Source organism: Panthera pardus, unplaced genomic scaffold, assembly GCF_024362965.1.
Source record: "Panthera pardus isolate Hobbes unplaced genomic scaffold, ASM2436296v1 HiC_scaffold_16, whole genome shotgun sequence".
In the NCBI taxonomy this organism is placed as follows: domain Eukaryota; kingdom Metazoa; phylum Chordata; class Mammalia; order Carnivora; family Felidae; genus Panthera; species Panthera pardus.
This window is the reverse complement of record NW_026526721.1, coordinates 86,049,815-86,066,912: the sequence shown is the minus strand read 5'-3', so window position 1 is coordinate 86,066,912 and position 17,098 is coordinate 86,049,815. Positions and strand designations below refer to the sequence as shown.

General features: G+C 34.0%; 1 pseudogene; it reads right to left on the bottom strand.

Annotated features, from left to right (window-relative positions):
• Positions 1-14,610: 14,610 nt before the first annotated feature.
• Positions 14,611-14,768, bottom strand: LOC128777541 (U2 spliceosomal RNA; annotated as a pseudogene).
• Positions 14,769-17,098: the final 2,330 nt, after the last annotated feature.

Sequence of the window (17,098 nt, the reverse complement as noted above, 5' to 3'; positions counted from 1 at the left end):
TGGGTGGGAAATGGCAAATGGGTAACCAGAGTTCAAGAAGATTTATTGAAGCCTGAAGGAGTGTTGTCACCAAACATTAGCCCTAGGTAGAACTCCACCAAAAACAAAGTTGATTTATTTCCTGCTTCCTTTCCCCAGCATGGCTGCCCTTCTCTTCCAGTTCTGGGATCCATTCTCACAAAGCCCTGCTCAAACTAGCTCTTATTGTCTAATTATTTGTGTATTAAATATATATTGAACATCTACAATATGTCAGACACATTAATCAACAGCTGAAGATTGAATTCATAGAAGAAAGGTCTCAGGGCATAAGAGAAAGGAATTACCATATACTAAATACATATTTTGCATATATCAAAATTTTTTTTGCATTATATTTTCCCATTTTTAGCAAAGTCCTGTGGGGGAGGTCTAATAAAGAAGGTCCTGTCTGAACTGAGAGTTGATAGGTAAGTAGGAGTTATTCCATACCCTGCTCCAGTCTTAAGAATTTTCTGAATGCTACTTTATAAAAAGCATTTTTCTGAAAATAAATTCTAAACAGAGTTGTTTTATTAGCCCTAAACTAGATTTAGACAGTCAAAGTAAAATGGAGATCTGGAATAAATACCTAGATAATTTGAACAAATTTCCTGCTGCTGAAGGAAAAGGAGCAGGGAACCAGATATAAACAGATTGGAGTCAGAAGACCTAGATTCATATTTTGACTGCCATTTATTAATCATGTGATGATGGCCAGCACTCTTAGACTCTATATCCTCAGTGTCTTCATCTACAAAATGACAGACAGGATCTACCAGCCTGCCTAACAGACTTATGGAGAGTAATTCAGATAATGATTATATAATACAAAACCATTACTATTAACATCTTGTAATATTAAAATAATAATAGTGACCATTTGCCATGGAAAAACATGTTCACTAATCAGTTTGATAGAGGAGTATACAAGTAATAGACTACCATTTTTGGATGGATATTTACAAGTTGAGCCTAACCTCTAGTTAATAGCAGTATTCTTATTAAAAAATTTTTCTTAGAATCTTTTATGTCTATTCTAATGGGGCATTTTATGATCCATACTAAATTTCTCTACTTCACAATGATTACAAGTGGAATTAATTCTCATGGCATTTGTACGTAGTCTAGAATTTTGAACATTCCAACTACAGAACATCGCAAAATAGCCTTAACTTGTGGACTGGCCACCTCTACTTTCCACTTGGAGCAAACATTTTTTGAGAGGCTCGTATTTACAAGATGCTGTGGTAAAATTATAATAATAGTTTCTAATTTACCACAATTCCTTGCCTTACATAGTACAAACTGTTCTCAGATTCAAATGATCCTCATTGATATGCACATACCCTCCCAACATAGTTAGGGAATGTGCCATCATCCTAATTTGATTTGACCACTATGGGTCCTAGGTCCATTCCACTGCTTTTCATCATGTGATAAAAAAAAAATCATAGTTTAATCAACTTCATGTCCATGACTTAGACAAGACAAAAAGAGAAAACTAGAAACTAATTTAGTGAAGTCAGTTGTTCAATTTAAACTTCAGTTATTGTTTTCTCAGATATTTGTTTTCCCTATTTTTGTCCAGATATTAGAGTATCATTTACTTTTTTTTAACTGAAGTATACCTGACATACAATATCCTATTAGTTTTTCAGGTGTATGTCATAGTGATTAGATATTTTTTATTTGATTCACATGATAAGTCTAATTATCATGTCACTATACAAAGTTATTACAATATTATTGATTATCTTCTCTATGCTGTACATTATATCCCCATGACTTATTTTAGAACTGTAAATTTGTACCTCTTAATCCCTATAACCTGTTTTCCTGCCCCCCCAAACCTTCTCCCATCTGGTAACCAACAGTTAGTTTACTATATCTATGAGTCTATTTCTATTTTGTTTTGTTTGCTTATTTTTCAGATTCCACATATAAGTGAAATTATATAGGATGTGGACAAAGTGGAACCCTCATCCACTCTTGATAGGAATGTAAATTGGTACAGCCACTATAGAAAAAAATATGGAAGTTCTTCAAAAAATTAAAAATAGAACAACCATATGATCCAGAAATTTCACTCTGGGTATTTATCTGAAGAAAATGAAAACACTAATTTGAAGAGATATATGCAGCATTATTTATAGCCAAAATATGGAAGCAAACTGTGTCCATCAGATTAAGGATAAAGAAGATGTGGTATATGTAAAATAGAAAATTATTCAGTCATAAAAAAAGAATAAAATGTGTGATAACATGGATGGACCTAGAGGGTATTATGATAAGTTAAATAAAGCAGACAGAGAAAAATAAGTGTCATTTAATTATTTCTAGTGAGATGGGTCAGAACAATATTCTAAAACTAATATTTCTGAAGAATACTTATGAACGTGGAGAATTCTCATGATATAATTTTAGATGTTCATATAGTTGAATATGCAACATAATCTTTATTTTAAAATATCATGCATGCATATACAGACACACAGAAAAAAAGACAAAAAAATTTATCAAAATGTAAATGATAGCTACAAGCTCAACTTCATTAGTCATAAGTAAAATATAAATTAAAACCACAATATGACAATTTTTTATCAACCAAAATGGCTGAAATGAAAATAAAAGAAAATACCAAGTTTTAGTGAAGATGCGAAGCAACTAAAAGTCTCATACTTTGCTAGTAGGAATATAAATTGGTACAACTACTATGAAAAACTAATTGGTAGTGTCTACCAAACTAAACATATGCATATTCTATACACATCTTATCACCCAGAAATTCCACTCCTAAGTAAATATCTAACATCAATGTACATACACATGTACAAAACATGCACAAAAATGTTAACTGGGGAACTATTTGTAATTGCCCCAAACTGGCTCTATATTCACAGCTATGAAAACAAATGAACTGCAACAGAACAATATGAACAAATTTCACAAATGTCTAGATGAGTGAGAGAAGATGTTATATATATAAATCAGAAGCAGATAAAACTTGTTTAGAGCATTAGAAGTCAGTATAAGGGTATTTATCTTTGTGGAGGTGGTGTTAAAGGGGACAAAGGGAGGATTCTGTGTTGCTGGTAATACACTATTTCTTGATCTGGGAGATGGAAGCTGGTTACACAGGTAGAGTTTGTGAAAATTTACTTATATAAATATATATAATTCTTGCAATATTCTTCGTTCTTAAATAAAACAATTAAATTCTCCAAAAAAGGAAGAAAAGTTAATGGCTGTTATCTCCCCATAGTGGGATATGGTAAAATTTTAGATTCTTATTTGTACCTTCCATTATTTTCCAAATTTCTATATAATGAACATATAATATTTTTATAATTAGAAAAAATGTTTTCAAAAGAATCTTTTTCTGGGGCACCTGCGTGGCTCAGTTGGTCAAGCTTCCGACTCTTGGTTTTGGCTTAGGTCATTATCTCACGGTTTGTGGGGTCAAACCCTGTGCTGTCAGCACAAAGCCTGCTTGGGATTTTCTGTCCCCCTGTATCTCTGCCCCTCCCCTGCTCGAGCTCTCTCTCCCAAAATAAATAAATAAATATTAAAAAAATAAAAAAGAATCCTTTCCTATATTGTTTCTTTTTTAAAAAAATTTCTTAAATGCTTTATTTTTGAGAGAGAGACAGAGCATGAGCAGGGGAGGGGCAGAGAAAGAGGGAGATACAGAATCTGAAGCAGGCTCTAGGCTCTGAGCTATAACTATAGAGCCCAACACGGGGCTTGAACTCATGAACCACGAGATCATGACCTGAGCCAAAGTTGACACTTAACTGACTGAACCACCCAGGCACCCCCCTATATTGTTTCCTGAGAGGTGTTAATTATTAACAGTTTTTTATGTTTGTTTGTTTATTTATTTATTTTTACATTTTTATTTACTTTTGAGAGACAGAGAACAAGTGGGGGAGGGGCAGAGAGAGAATGAGACACAGAATCTGAAGCACGCTCCAGGCTCTGAGCTGTCAGCACAAAGCCCAACGTAGGGCACGAACCCAAGAACTGCGAGATCATGAAACCTGAGCCAAAGTCGGATGCCCAACCGCCTGAGCCACCCAGGTGCTCCTGTTTATTTTAAGAGACAGAGAGAGACAGTGCCGGAGCAGGAGCACACACAAGTGGGGGGAAGGGCAGACAGAATGGAAGACGGAATCCCAAGCAGGCTCTGCACCATCAGCACAGAGCCCAATGTGGGGCTTGAACTCAGGAACCGTGAGATCATGATGAACGAAGATCAAGAGTAGATTGCTTAACTGACTGTGCCACCCAGGTGTTAATTATTATAATAATACTTTAGGTTCCATGAAAAATATTTCAAAATAAAGAGAAATATTTCACATCTGCTACCCCATAGTCCAATGAAGTTGTCACAGCAGCCATCATTTCCTATTTAATTAGAATCTCTTTAAGTCAGATTCATGAACTGAATATTTTTCAACATTCCTAGATTATTCTTATTCACAATGATTTTGAGAACTAGGCAGTGCACACTGTTGGAAAGAGTAATGTCTTAGAAAAGTAGAGCAAAATGAGAAGTTTGTTCTCTTTGCTATTCAAAGTCATTTGCCTGGCCAATGGCATCATTATCTAAAAGCTTGAAAATATTTTCACTTCTGCATTGCATAAATGAATTATGAGATGTCTGAAAAGATTACACTCTACCAAAGGTCTGCTGTATTCTTATCTAAGGAGACTTCATAATATAAAATGATAAGTGAAAATGGTAGGTGGTAATGTGAACCAATTGCCCAAACTTGTCCAGTTTGTGATTTATGTGAAGTTATGTCAGGATGATCCTAGTTACTGCATTGTGCTTAGAAAAGATTATTAACAGTAAAACATTCATTTTAATCTGGATTCTCATTAAAGACATTATTTATCAATATTTATTGAGCATTCATTATACACTGGGTATTGAAAAATAGAGCAAAATGTCAAATAACATGGCTATTTCCCTCTTTTAAAATCCACTTCTTGGAAGACAGTATATAGCAATCGCAGGTGATGGCAGAGAAATTCAGATATAAGAATATCTAACCATGGGATCCTGTGTATAGAATAATGTAATTAGGCTGATAATTTTTTACCGTAAATAGTTTATAATTAGAAAGCTCAGCTAAATTTGCATTTCTTTCATATAGTAGATTCCAGACTAAATTAATCCATAGTACATAATTGTGAAATTACTTCCAAATGAGAATTTTTACTGTTTTCTTTTAATCAGTGCCACCTGCCTTCCTATTAATAACCATGGCTGTATATATTTTAATTTTTTCCACTTTGTGCTTATGTAAAATGTCCTTCACTTCAGAGGTAGGTGAAAGCAATTTGGAAAGGGTCGTTAAGATTCTTCAGAAGTCACTTTCTGAATGTAAACTATGTTATAATAAATTATTCCCAAAACAATATTAATCATGACTATCTTGACTCTATTTTTAAAATAAAATATAATTTTGCTTCAAAATCCATTCAAACAGAAATTTATAAAAAGATAAACATTTCATCTAGGTGTAATTTTGAAATCTTTTCTTCTGGGTTATGCTTGAAGAGTTTTGAATATGTTCAATTAAGGTTTACCAATTATTTTTTTGTGATTGTTGAGTGTGATATTATGGATACAAAAACTCTGAGGAAAATGGCTAGGCAGAGATCAAACACATTTTCTGTAGGCAGGCAACTTCACCTACAGAGAAGTCATCTTTCTACCATTTGTGCCTAAATAAATGCAGCATGGAATAACTCTATAGAGTAAAATTTCATTCTCTAATTTGAGCTGCAATAAAGGAACCCCAGAGATGGTAGGGGCCATATCCAACACACACAGCTAGTTGTTTCTAGTTAAAAAAAAAAGAAGAAAGAAAGAGAAAAAACCAATATCCTATGAATTCTACTCCTTTGTTCTTTTTTATTCCACAAAATAGGGCTTACTTTGTCAAATGCATTGTCCTATGATAATATAAGGAACAATAAAATTTATTATAGTATTATTATTTATAATTTTTATCTGACACTTTCTAATAAGAATCTAAGAAGTAAATATGGCTCCCTTAGATATAATCTATGTTTTAGCCAAACCAAACTCCTAGCAGCCTTTCTCAGTGACTACTGAGACTACTTTTGACTACTTTTGACTACTTTTTATACTTTTTTCTGTTCTTCAGTTGATTATTTACTAGTTCTCACTTTTTGTTATAAATTGCTAATTTAAAGCCAAATGTATTGATAAATTTCGGGGAAAGAGTGTAAAGTCAGGACATGTTTGCATGATTTATACTTTGCCTACAGTTTACAGAAACGAATGCAAAATACAGATAAAATTTTATCTTTAGGAATACTAGAGGTATGATCACAAAGTCATATTACAAGCTTACCAGATTTGATGAGCTTGTCATACATTTGGATAAAGACAAATAAGGACGCTGAGGTTTGGATCAGTGAGTGAAGAAGTTCAAGTGATAAAAGAGAGCCATGGGAGAAAAAAAATGGAAGTTGTCCATTTGAAACTTATCCTTCCTCCACAGAATAGGACAGGAGTAAGTCTAATGGAAAAATCACATTATGCTACCATTTTAACTTCCGGTTGGGTTTTAAACAGGAATCTGGTGCATAACCGGAGGCAAGATTAAGCCTAAAAAAAGACTGTAAATAATACTTGGTGGTGGTCATAGTGATAGTGGTGGGAGATTTGTGCTACTTACTGAAATATACAAAAGACTGATGAGGGACACCAAAGCTAGGGAACAGCTAAATAGTAGGTACTCTTTCCTTAAAGACCATGGAAAACTTCAAGAGTATGGTACTCAAATTTTCAGAGAAGTAGGCAGATACAATCCACCTGAATTTTGGCTATCAGTTTCTCTAGCTTACTCTTCACACAGCCCCTAGTAACTGAATGACTAAATAAGAACTATGGGCTCATACACTAGGTTTTCAGCTCAAAGTCTAAAGGAATATATAAACCATACCCAGGTAAATTAGGAACAGAATCTTAGTGTAGTTCGATGACAAATAAAGAGTCCTTCAGCTAGACTGACAAAAATAGGACATTCACTAAGAGGGAAAACAATCTCAGACTTACTGACTTCATTAAAGGTAGAAGATATGGAACAACAATAAAAGTTTTTGAGGAAAATTAATATTGCTAGTTTTCAGGGAAGAAGTTCAAGGCTCTTCATCATTTTTTCTACTCCAGGAAAGAGGAGAATTGCTCTTAGTTAGATCCTACAACAACATGTTCCCTAGGCTTGGTAGTGGGGTGAGTCCTTATGTAATGAAAGTTAAAAAATCATTGCAAGTGGATATGTCTCTTTTTTTGGATTTCTTTTCCATATGCTGAAGTGGTAAGGTCCAATAACCTTGACTCAGCATCATGGAAGGAAAATAATCCCAGTTCAGCATTCAGGATTAAGGAAAAATCATTACTTATCTCTCTTTGTTCACATTGCATCTGGTGCTGGTATATGTGTATTTTATCAACCTAGAAAAAAAAATAGGGCCTATCTTAGCCTGATTTTGTCAAAAGTTATTTAAGCCTAATTTATTTACAGCCTAGGAATAGTTCAAGGCCAACGGAGTTCCAGGCCAAAAGAGTTTTCCACATTTAACTATGGAAACAGGTTAGCAGGAGTTAACTAGGAATGACTCACAAAGGTTTAATTAAAGTTAGAAAGGAATCAGGGTTTCTCTTCAAGATAAATTTGTGATTTCATGTTTGAGTCCTCACATGCCATCCTAAATATATAGCAATGATAAACTCTAAAGTGAAAAATTAAAAAGATATGGATGAACTAAAAATTTACCTATGCCTACGAAAACACAAGAGAAAACCAAAAATATAATATAATAAGTATACTCCATATTCCCTACTGAAATTTGGACCAGAATTAAGCAAAGCTAAGACAGAGTAACAGAGATTAAATGTGGCCCATGTAAAATAGGAGGCTAGGGTCAGGCTTCCTGCTTTTGAGACCGGCTGTGTTAGAGCTCCATTACCTGTTAAAAGAAGTTGTAAAAAGCTGTGACCAACAATTTTCTGGATTACATATTGTGCATACTGAGAGACAGGAGTAAGTGGACACAGATTGAAAGCAAGACTTGAGCCAATTTACCTGCTGGCTCAGTGACTATATATCATCAGGTACTTGAAGGGGACACTGGGATAAAGCGGAGTTTAAGATAACTGTAAAACAGTTAGACAAGGGGGAATGGGCATAGAGGTAAAAAACAAATTTCCACAGAAGGTCAAAGTTCAAAATAAAAATTCAAACACATTAAGTAAAGTAATACTAACAAAACCAATAAAATGAAAAACAAGACATTGAATTAACTTCAGGTTAACTTTAGGTTATTTAACTTGCAGGTTAATTTTGAAAATAAAAAATGAAAATATTGGAATAAAAATAAGAAAATCAATATTTGGGTAAACTGTAAAATAGAAAAAGTCAAAGATAGAATTAGCAAATTGGAATATGGCATAGGATGTCAACTAAAACTCAAAGAAAATTTAAAAAATATGGAGGATCAATTGAGACATTCCATTATAAATTTAATAAAAATCTAGGAATGAGTATAGAAAGAATAATAGAAAAGAAATATCTGAAGATATAATGTTTAAGAATATTCTTAAATTAAAGAAACACACAAGCCTCATTTGAAAATGCTCACTGTTTTGATTTCCTAGGACTACTGTAACAAAGTACCACAGACTGGTGGCTTAAAATAGTAGAAATTTATTGTTTCACAGTTTTGGAGGCTAGAAGTCCAAAATTGAGGTGGTAGTAGTATGGTTCTTTCCGAAAGCTGTGAGGAAGAATTTGTTTCCTCTGTCTCTTACCTTCTGGTGGTTTGCTGGCAATTTTGGTGTTCCTTTGTTCATAGGTCTATCACCCCAATCTCAGCCTTGCTTCTCACATGGCATTCTCTTTGTGCCTCTGTCTCTTCTATGTACGTTTGTCTCTATGTCCAAAATTTCCCCTATTTATAAGGGTAACAGTTATATTTATTTAAAGTCTACCCCAATGACCTCATTTTAACTTGATTACCCATGTAAGGACCCTGTTTCCAAATAAGTCACATTCTGAGATACTGGTGTTAGGACTTCAGCATATCTTTCTTAGGGGACACAACTCAACCCTTAACACTCTTCATACACTTAACAGGAAAATTAAAGTGAAACTTCAGAACATCAAACAGCAAGATAACCAGAAAGATAGGCAGATTGGCAATAAAACTGTCATTAGAAACAACAGTTGGCAGAAGACAAAGGAAGAATATCTTCAAAGAGCTAGGAAAATAACTGTTAAGCCAGAATTCTATACCTAACTAAAATATCCTTCCAGAGTAAGGGTGAAATAAATCATTGTTTCCAAGCACAGGAAGTTCTAGGAAGTTTACCACTCATAGATTCTTACATAAAAACCTACTGAAATTAAACCTAAAGACAAGGACTGATAGTGAGGTCAGAAATTGGCAACATATCCTGGAACAACAATTAACTACTAAATGTAAGAAATATATGCTATGTGGGTACTTTTTAAATGGCACAAAAGAATCTAGTTAACAAAATTAAGAACACTAGGATAATGAGGGAAAAATGTACTCAGGACTTATTTGAGAGGAAAGAAAATCTGAATAACTTTAGAGTTTAGATAAATATATATGTCAGAAGTATAAAGTTTAGAAAAGTATAGAGTTTAGATAAATATATATGTCAAAAAATAGGAGGCAATGATATTAATATGAGACAAATATTAATGTTACAAAACATTATAAATTTATAAATCAGGAGAAAAAATGAGATCCACAATGAGAGAAGAAAAATCAATAGCATAGTAATAAAATAGACAATAGTCATATAAAGGTAATTAATAGAATAAAAATGGCCAGGAAACATGAAAATATATCTAAATGCATTAATAATCAGATAATTGAAAATAATAAATGATGAAATATATTTTGGATTTTGGATTAGTAAAGATTAAAAATATAGATACAATCTATTATTAATGAAGGTGTTAAGGAAAGACTCACTCTCATTTTACTGATAGGAGCTAAATGGGTAGTTCTTTCTGTAAGTGATTTTGTGAATATACTAAATTGTAAATTGAAAAAAAATATTTGACTCATGATATAATTCCACTTTTAGAAATCTAATCTAAGGAGATAATTACAAAGGTGTTCTTCACATTATTTATAATACAACCTTGAGAATTCAATAGATAAAGTAATCATTTTAAAGAGAACAAGGCAGAGCAGCATAAAACAGGAATGCCCTTGGGCATCCTTCATTGGATGACTTTTATCTAAATGACTTTAAACCATGTTTGCCACTCCACTATAGAATACAAAAACATAAAATTTCCCTTTTAAATTGGGAGCATGATTTTATTGCCATAAATTAGGAGTGGCCTCAATAAACAATAGGCAAGCAGACATATTACCTAATTATCATCAGAAGGATGGACGAAGATCAGTTGCTTCCAAGCCAAAGCCATCCTTCTTGGCAGACATCCTCCATTACATCAACTCATTAAGATACCTGCAGTTGATCTATTTTGAAGGATTGCATTATATAGTTCAATTTTATGGCTACGGTTTTAACACCTTCCCTGAAAAACACCCAGGCTGAAGTCATTGAGCCCTTCTGTGGTGGAGTTACAAACACAGATGCACAGGTGCTTAAAGAGGTAAAGTACTTGAGTAGAGTGGGTAAGAAATCTATTCAGCTGGGAAGCACAGGATATTTAGGGATAATCCTAGTTTTTATCAGGCAATTTGGTGGACAGATTTTCCAATTGTTTCACTCAGTGAATGGGACCAGTCTTGGGAGGAATTCTACGGCAGTGAAAGCGAATGGATTGGGACATTCAGTTTACTCTTTATATAACACCTGGTCTCTTATTCATGTTGAAGGAAGCAGCCACTTTTTTTAGAAATTCTGTATCAGCTGAGATTGGTTTGCAATCTTTCAGGGCCTCTTGCTCAGTTACCTCACATAGAAGTGGTATTGTAGTGTATGTGTCCAGGCTACCATATAAGATTGTATAATTTTACTGACTAGCTCAGAATAGTACTTTCCCCCACAGGTTCTAGTCCAGTCATGAGATATGTTCTACCATCACCTTCTTCAAGAATCAATACTGTTTAGGATTAATAATCTCCATTTTTTATCACCTTTGCAGTAATCTACTGAATTGATAGAGTAACATAAAACTGAACCTACTCTGTTTCACAGGTACTAATTTGTGGTACAGGTTAGTACTACATCAGAATTTAAATAGTCATATAATATATTCCAAACAACAACAACACTATCTCTGTGGCTTGACTAACATGAAATTAATCAGTTTTTCTGACCCCAAAGCCGCTTCTCCTTACATCTTCCCTATCCCAATGAATAAAACTACCATTCATCTAATTTTTCAGGCCCAAAACACAAGCATGTCTTTGATTCCTATTCCTTCCCAACTACCTCTCTTCTAATAATTTACCAGGTACTGTTAATTTTATCTCAATTGACTCCAATTCATCCAGAGCCTTTACTATAATTAAGGATACCACCATTTTAAGAAGGCCCCCAATTGTTCTCTTCCAGTCCATCCTTACTTGTAATTTGCTTCCTACATGCAGCCAAAGTGACCTTTTCAAGATGTAAATCTAATCGTCTATTTCACTATTTAAACCTTCTTGGCTGCCTTCAGGTAAAGACTGTATGGCTTAACATGGAGCTTATAAGGCTTATATGGTCCTTTGGGATGATACCTGCCTACCTCCCAATCTCATTTCTTACCAATTTTTTTTTGGGCCATTCTGAACTATATTCAGATTTTAGAATAATGTCATTCTCTTTCCCTAATCTTTGGCTCTTTGAAAAAATTCTTCCCTCTGGAATTTTCTTCCATCTGTTTTCCACCTGGCTAATTTATGAGAACATTCCAAGTCTTACTGGGATATTACTTTGTGTAGGATGACTTCTCTGATCCCTAATCTTGGATCATTAGATCATTGGATCATTGGATCACTACTTCCTTTGGAAGCCCCCTTTGGAGTAGTACTAACCCTACCAATTATTAGTACTTATTATATCAAATTGTAATTGTCTACTTACTTACCTATATTGCAAACTGCAGTGCATTAGACAATACATTCTTCGGGCTGGAATTATCTTTGTTTATTTATCTTGTACTTAGCACAATGGCAGGCAAATAATATGCCTAAATATTCACTAAATGCTAAGCTTTCACTGACTGACTAAATGAATGAATAAACTGGAATAGATCTTGGCTAGGTATATTTACAGAGAGTGCAGTCTATCTAGAACCACACTATGCCAAACTGGGGCTATCATAGGCTAATATTAATATAAATAATCTTTTATATATACTAAGAAGGTTGGAATATTTTCAACAGTTAAAACTGCTAAATACATATTTGAACTAATAGAAAAGAAATATTAGTGGCAAAATTCCTTTTACTAAACAGATGCCATTCATATTGCTATGAGCAGTTACTGAGTGCTAGCAATGTGTGAACCTCTAGGCAGAATGTTGTGTTAGACGAAGTTTCTACTTGGGAACTAAATTTGACAGACAGACAACATGCAAACACAGTACAAGCCTGGATTGTGCTCAATAGAAGGAGTCACAAGACTCCAGTTTGCATGTAAGCTTCTCCCCAACTGGATATTAAATTTAATATTTTAAAGAAAAAAATGTTTGGGGATATGTTTTGCTTGAAATTGTGGGGGTTACCAGCCTGGGCCCAGGAGTCAGACAGATTTAAGTCCAATTCTGGCTCTTTTATTTACTACTTAGAAGAGGTCTTTAATGATGCTTAACCTCAAGTTTTTAAGGATGTAATGGGATAATAATAATAATATCTGCCTACATGATAGTTAACTTTATGTGTGACTTGAGTAGACTAAGGGATGCACAGATAGAGGGTGATAATTTAAGAAGTAGATCTGTGAGGGTATGTCCAAGATGAGATTAGCATTTGAAACAGTAGACTGAGTAAAGCAGATTGTTCTCTCCAATGCAGGTGGGAGTTATCCAATCCACTGAAGGCCTAAATAGAACAAAAAGGAGTAAGAAGGGCTAATTCACTCTGTCTTTTATTGATTTGGGATGTCCATATTCTTCTGCCCTCCAACAGTGGAACTCCTGGTTCTTGGGCCTGTGGACTCTGGGACTTATACTAGCAGCCACCTCTCCTCCTGATTCTCAGAACTCTTGCATTGTACTGAATTACACCATCAGCTTTCCTAGTTTTCCAGCTTGCAGACAGTTTATCATGGGACTTATTGGCCTCCATAACCACAAGAGCAAATTCTCATACTAAATCTCCTCTTGTATATCTAAATATGTCCCATTGGTTCTTTTTCTCTGGAGAACATTGAAAAATAGTCTCATAGACATATTACTGTGAAGATTAAATAACATTAAATACATAAAATTCCTGGCAGAATAACACGTACATAGAAAGTGCTTAGTAATTATTAGATACTAAAATTCTTTAGTCTAACCTCATCATTTTACAGATGGTGAAACCAAGGCACCAAAGATATTAAATGAAATTACCAGTGGTCTCACAGCTTGTTAGTAAAAGGTAGAGAACTACAAACAAGATCTTCTGATTCCTCAATCTCTCTCCTGATGTTTGAATATAGTACATGGATGCAAACTGAGGAGGCATCATAACATATGGTATCCATGGTGACAGTTTTCTTATGAAATATAAACATTGTTTAATTTGTAGCCACTCTTGTCCATCCTTTCTGTTGGTTATGAACAGTAATAAGGAGAAAAGAACATGGAGAATTATGCAAAAAAAGAAAATTCCATGATCTGAAGAAAAAAATGATGAGATTAGTAAGACTGTTAGCTGCATAGACTTGTTCTTTTGTGCTATAAGTGTAGTATCAAGGCAGTAAGTATGTATTTGATTAAATGTAGTGTCAAGGTGGTACATATACATTTAATATCAGTAATGAGCTTGCCATATGCAAAGTTTATGGCAAAAATGAGAGAGGGCAAGTTGAGGATCAAAAGGAACATTCTTTGTCCATTAATTTTTTATTAGCTAGTGGAGATGCATGAAAGTTTAAATATTTTTTTTTATTTTCTAACTTTTCTACTTTTTTTCAACATCAAAAATGATATTTCACATTTATTTACCATGAAGAGACTTCCAGATATTAGTGTTATGTAATATATTTTAGCAGTACTATTTTTATAGAAACAGGAGGAGCATTTCTTTGAAAGAATTCAGGTTCTAAAGCAGATGACATGAACAAAGCAAAGATCATTAATTACTAATGGAAGAGCTCATCATTAGGCTAGATTAGGTAGATTTTTTTTCTTAGTCAATGTAGTTAAAGTTTGTCAATTTTGTTGATTATCATTTCAAAGAACCTACTTTGGCTTCATTGATTTTCTCTATTATTTTTGTATTCAGGCTTTACTTCAAAGGATGTTTTCAAAATGCAAATATACTAATATGTTAATAAGGATTTGATCTAAAGCATTTTTCTAGTAAAAGGGACACATGACAGGTGGATGAGTTTGTGTAAGAGGTTGCCCCGAGGATGGAGATGATTAGCAAAGCATACTTTTAAAAAAATTTCCTGATTTTGCCAAAATTCATTCATTTATTTATTTTTTCAGAGTTTGATGAGCTGATAAGAACAGATACTACACTTAGTCTTGGCCAAAAGGCCAAGATGCAATAGACTTTCACATCTAGCCATGACTAAGATATTGGTTTTGTACTTGCCCTGACATATATATACAACCATAAAACTGGACAAAATAAATGAGGTAACTGTTTCCAGGAATAGATAAACAGGCAGTGCAAGACTATAATCCTTGAGAGAAGGGAAACACATGTGATGAGCTCTATGTTAACCCCAACTTTCTGCCCTGAGGCATTTTTCTGAATGAACCCAAACAGAAACTAGACATTTGCCTCTTATGAGACAGTGATCATAGTTTAGGGTTGCAGAAATGGTTGGAATTTGTGTAGCAGAGACTGGAAACAGAAAGCTGGGTTTGGGTGTACATGTGGGTTTTGCTCATGTTTTTAAATAAGGTCTGGTCTTGACTCCTCAAGGTAAGACAAAAGGGAGCAGCACATCACAACTTATGCAAGGGGTTGAGAAGCAACTGATGTAAGAGAGGTCACAGAATACTAGGAGGTGGAGGTCACCCCATTTAAATTGGAGAGAACTTACTGCCTACCTCAAATATCCAGTGGAAATCCATTAGGGTGCACGTTAGAAGAAAAACACACTCCAGAGTAAGTAAGTGCCATGCAGTAGGACTAGGGGTTGAACCCAAATAAACTCATCCTAACAAAGCATAACATAAATAGAAATTATGCAAACCAAAGCAGATTAAGAAAAAAGATTATCAAAGATGTACAGAGACCCAGTAACTCATGGGACAATATCAAGTGATCTAACACATTGTAAAAGGAGCCTCAGTGGGAAAAGATATGGAGAATGGGCAAAAATATATTTTAAGAAAGAATGGCCCCACATTTTTTCCCCTACACATCAACCCAGGGATCCAGGAAATTCAGTGAATCCAAATAGGATAAAGACAAAGGAAGCCACACTAGGTACCTAATTGTTAAACTGCTGAAAATCAAAGATAAGGAAAAAAAGTCCTGCAGCTAGAGGTAAAAGAACACAATCATGTATGGGAACCACGATGAGAATGATGGCTCATTTCTTACCAAAAAACAATAGAGGCTAAAAACAAAAGCATTACATCTTCAAAGTAACTGAACAACAACAACAACAACAACAACAAAATGCCAGCCAGAAAACTATCTACAATAAAAAGTGAAAGAATATTTTGTTAGAAGTTTTGTGTTACAAAGAATGTTGAGTTTTTTTTTTTCAGGTTGAAGAAAAACAAAACAATATCATATGAAAATTGGAATCTACACAAAGGAATGGAATGCACTGGAAATAATTATTTAGGTGAATGTAAACTACCTTTTACATTTCTTGATTTCTTTAAAAGACAACTTGATTTCTTTCCAAGTGAGAGTTTAAGATGAAAATATCACATGTCCTGTTTAGCTTATATATAGAAGGAAAATGTATGACAACAATAACACAAAGGATGGGAGAAGAATAAACAGAACTATAGGATATGTTCTTTCAAGTTTCTTACATTTAATCTGAAGTGCTAAATACTATTTTTAAGTAGGCAATAATAAGTAAAGGATAGATACTGTAATTGCTAGGATGGTTACCAAAAATTTATAGTAAGAGATATATAATTAAAAAGTCAATAGGCAAAATTAGATGGAATACTAAAAATATTTAGCTAATCCTTCCAAATAAGGGAGACAGGAAGAAGAAAGGGACAAGAAGAAGAAAAAGGACAGAAATCAGAGTGAACAATTAGAAACCAAATAGACGTAAAGCCAACCATATCAATAATTATACTAAATGGATGGACATAAAGGGTATTATGCTAAGTGAAATAAGTCAAATATCATATGATCATATTAAATAAATCAAATATATGATTTCATTTATATATGGACTTTAAAAAATGAATAAACAACAACAAAAAAGCAGAATCAGGCCTACAAATGCAAAGAGAAGACTGATGGTTGCCAGAGTTGGGTGGTAGGTAGGTGGGTAAAAGGGAGTAGGAGATATGGTCTTCTAGTTGCGGAATGACTAGGTCACAGGAATGGGGGCTGCAGCATGAGGAATATCGTCAATGGTATTGTGGTGGCATAGGGTGGTGACAGATCGTTACACTTATGATGAGCATGGCATAATGTGTGGACTTGAGTTACTTTGTTGTGTTCCTAAAACTAGTGTAGCATTGTGTGTCAACTGTGCTCAGATTAAAAAAAAATAATTATATTACATGAAAATGGACTGAACACTCCACTTTATTTTACTTATTTTTTAGATGGTTCTTTTTTAAAAATATAATTTATTGCCAATTTGGCTTACATACAACACCCGGTGCTCATCCCAACAATTGCCCTCCTCAGTGGCCATCACCCATTTTCCCCTCTCCCCCAT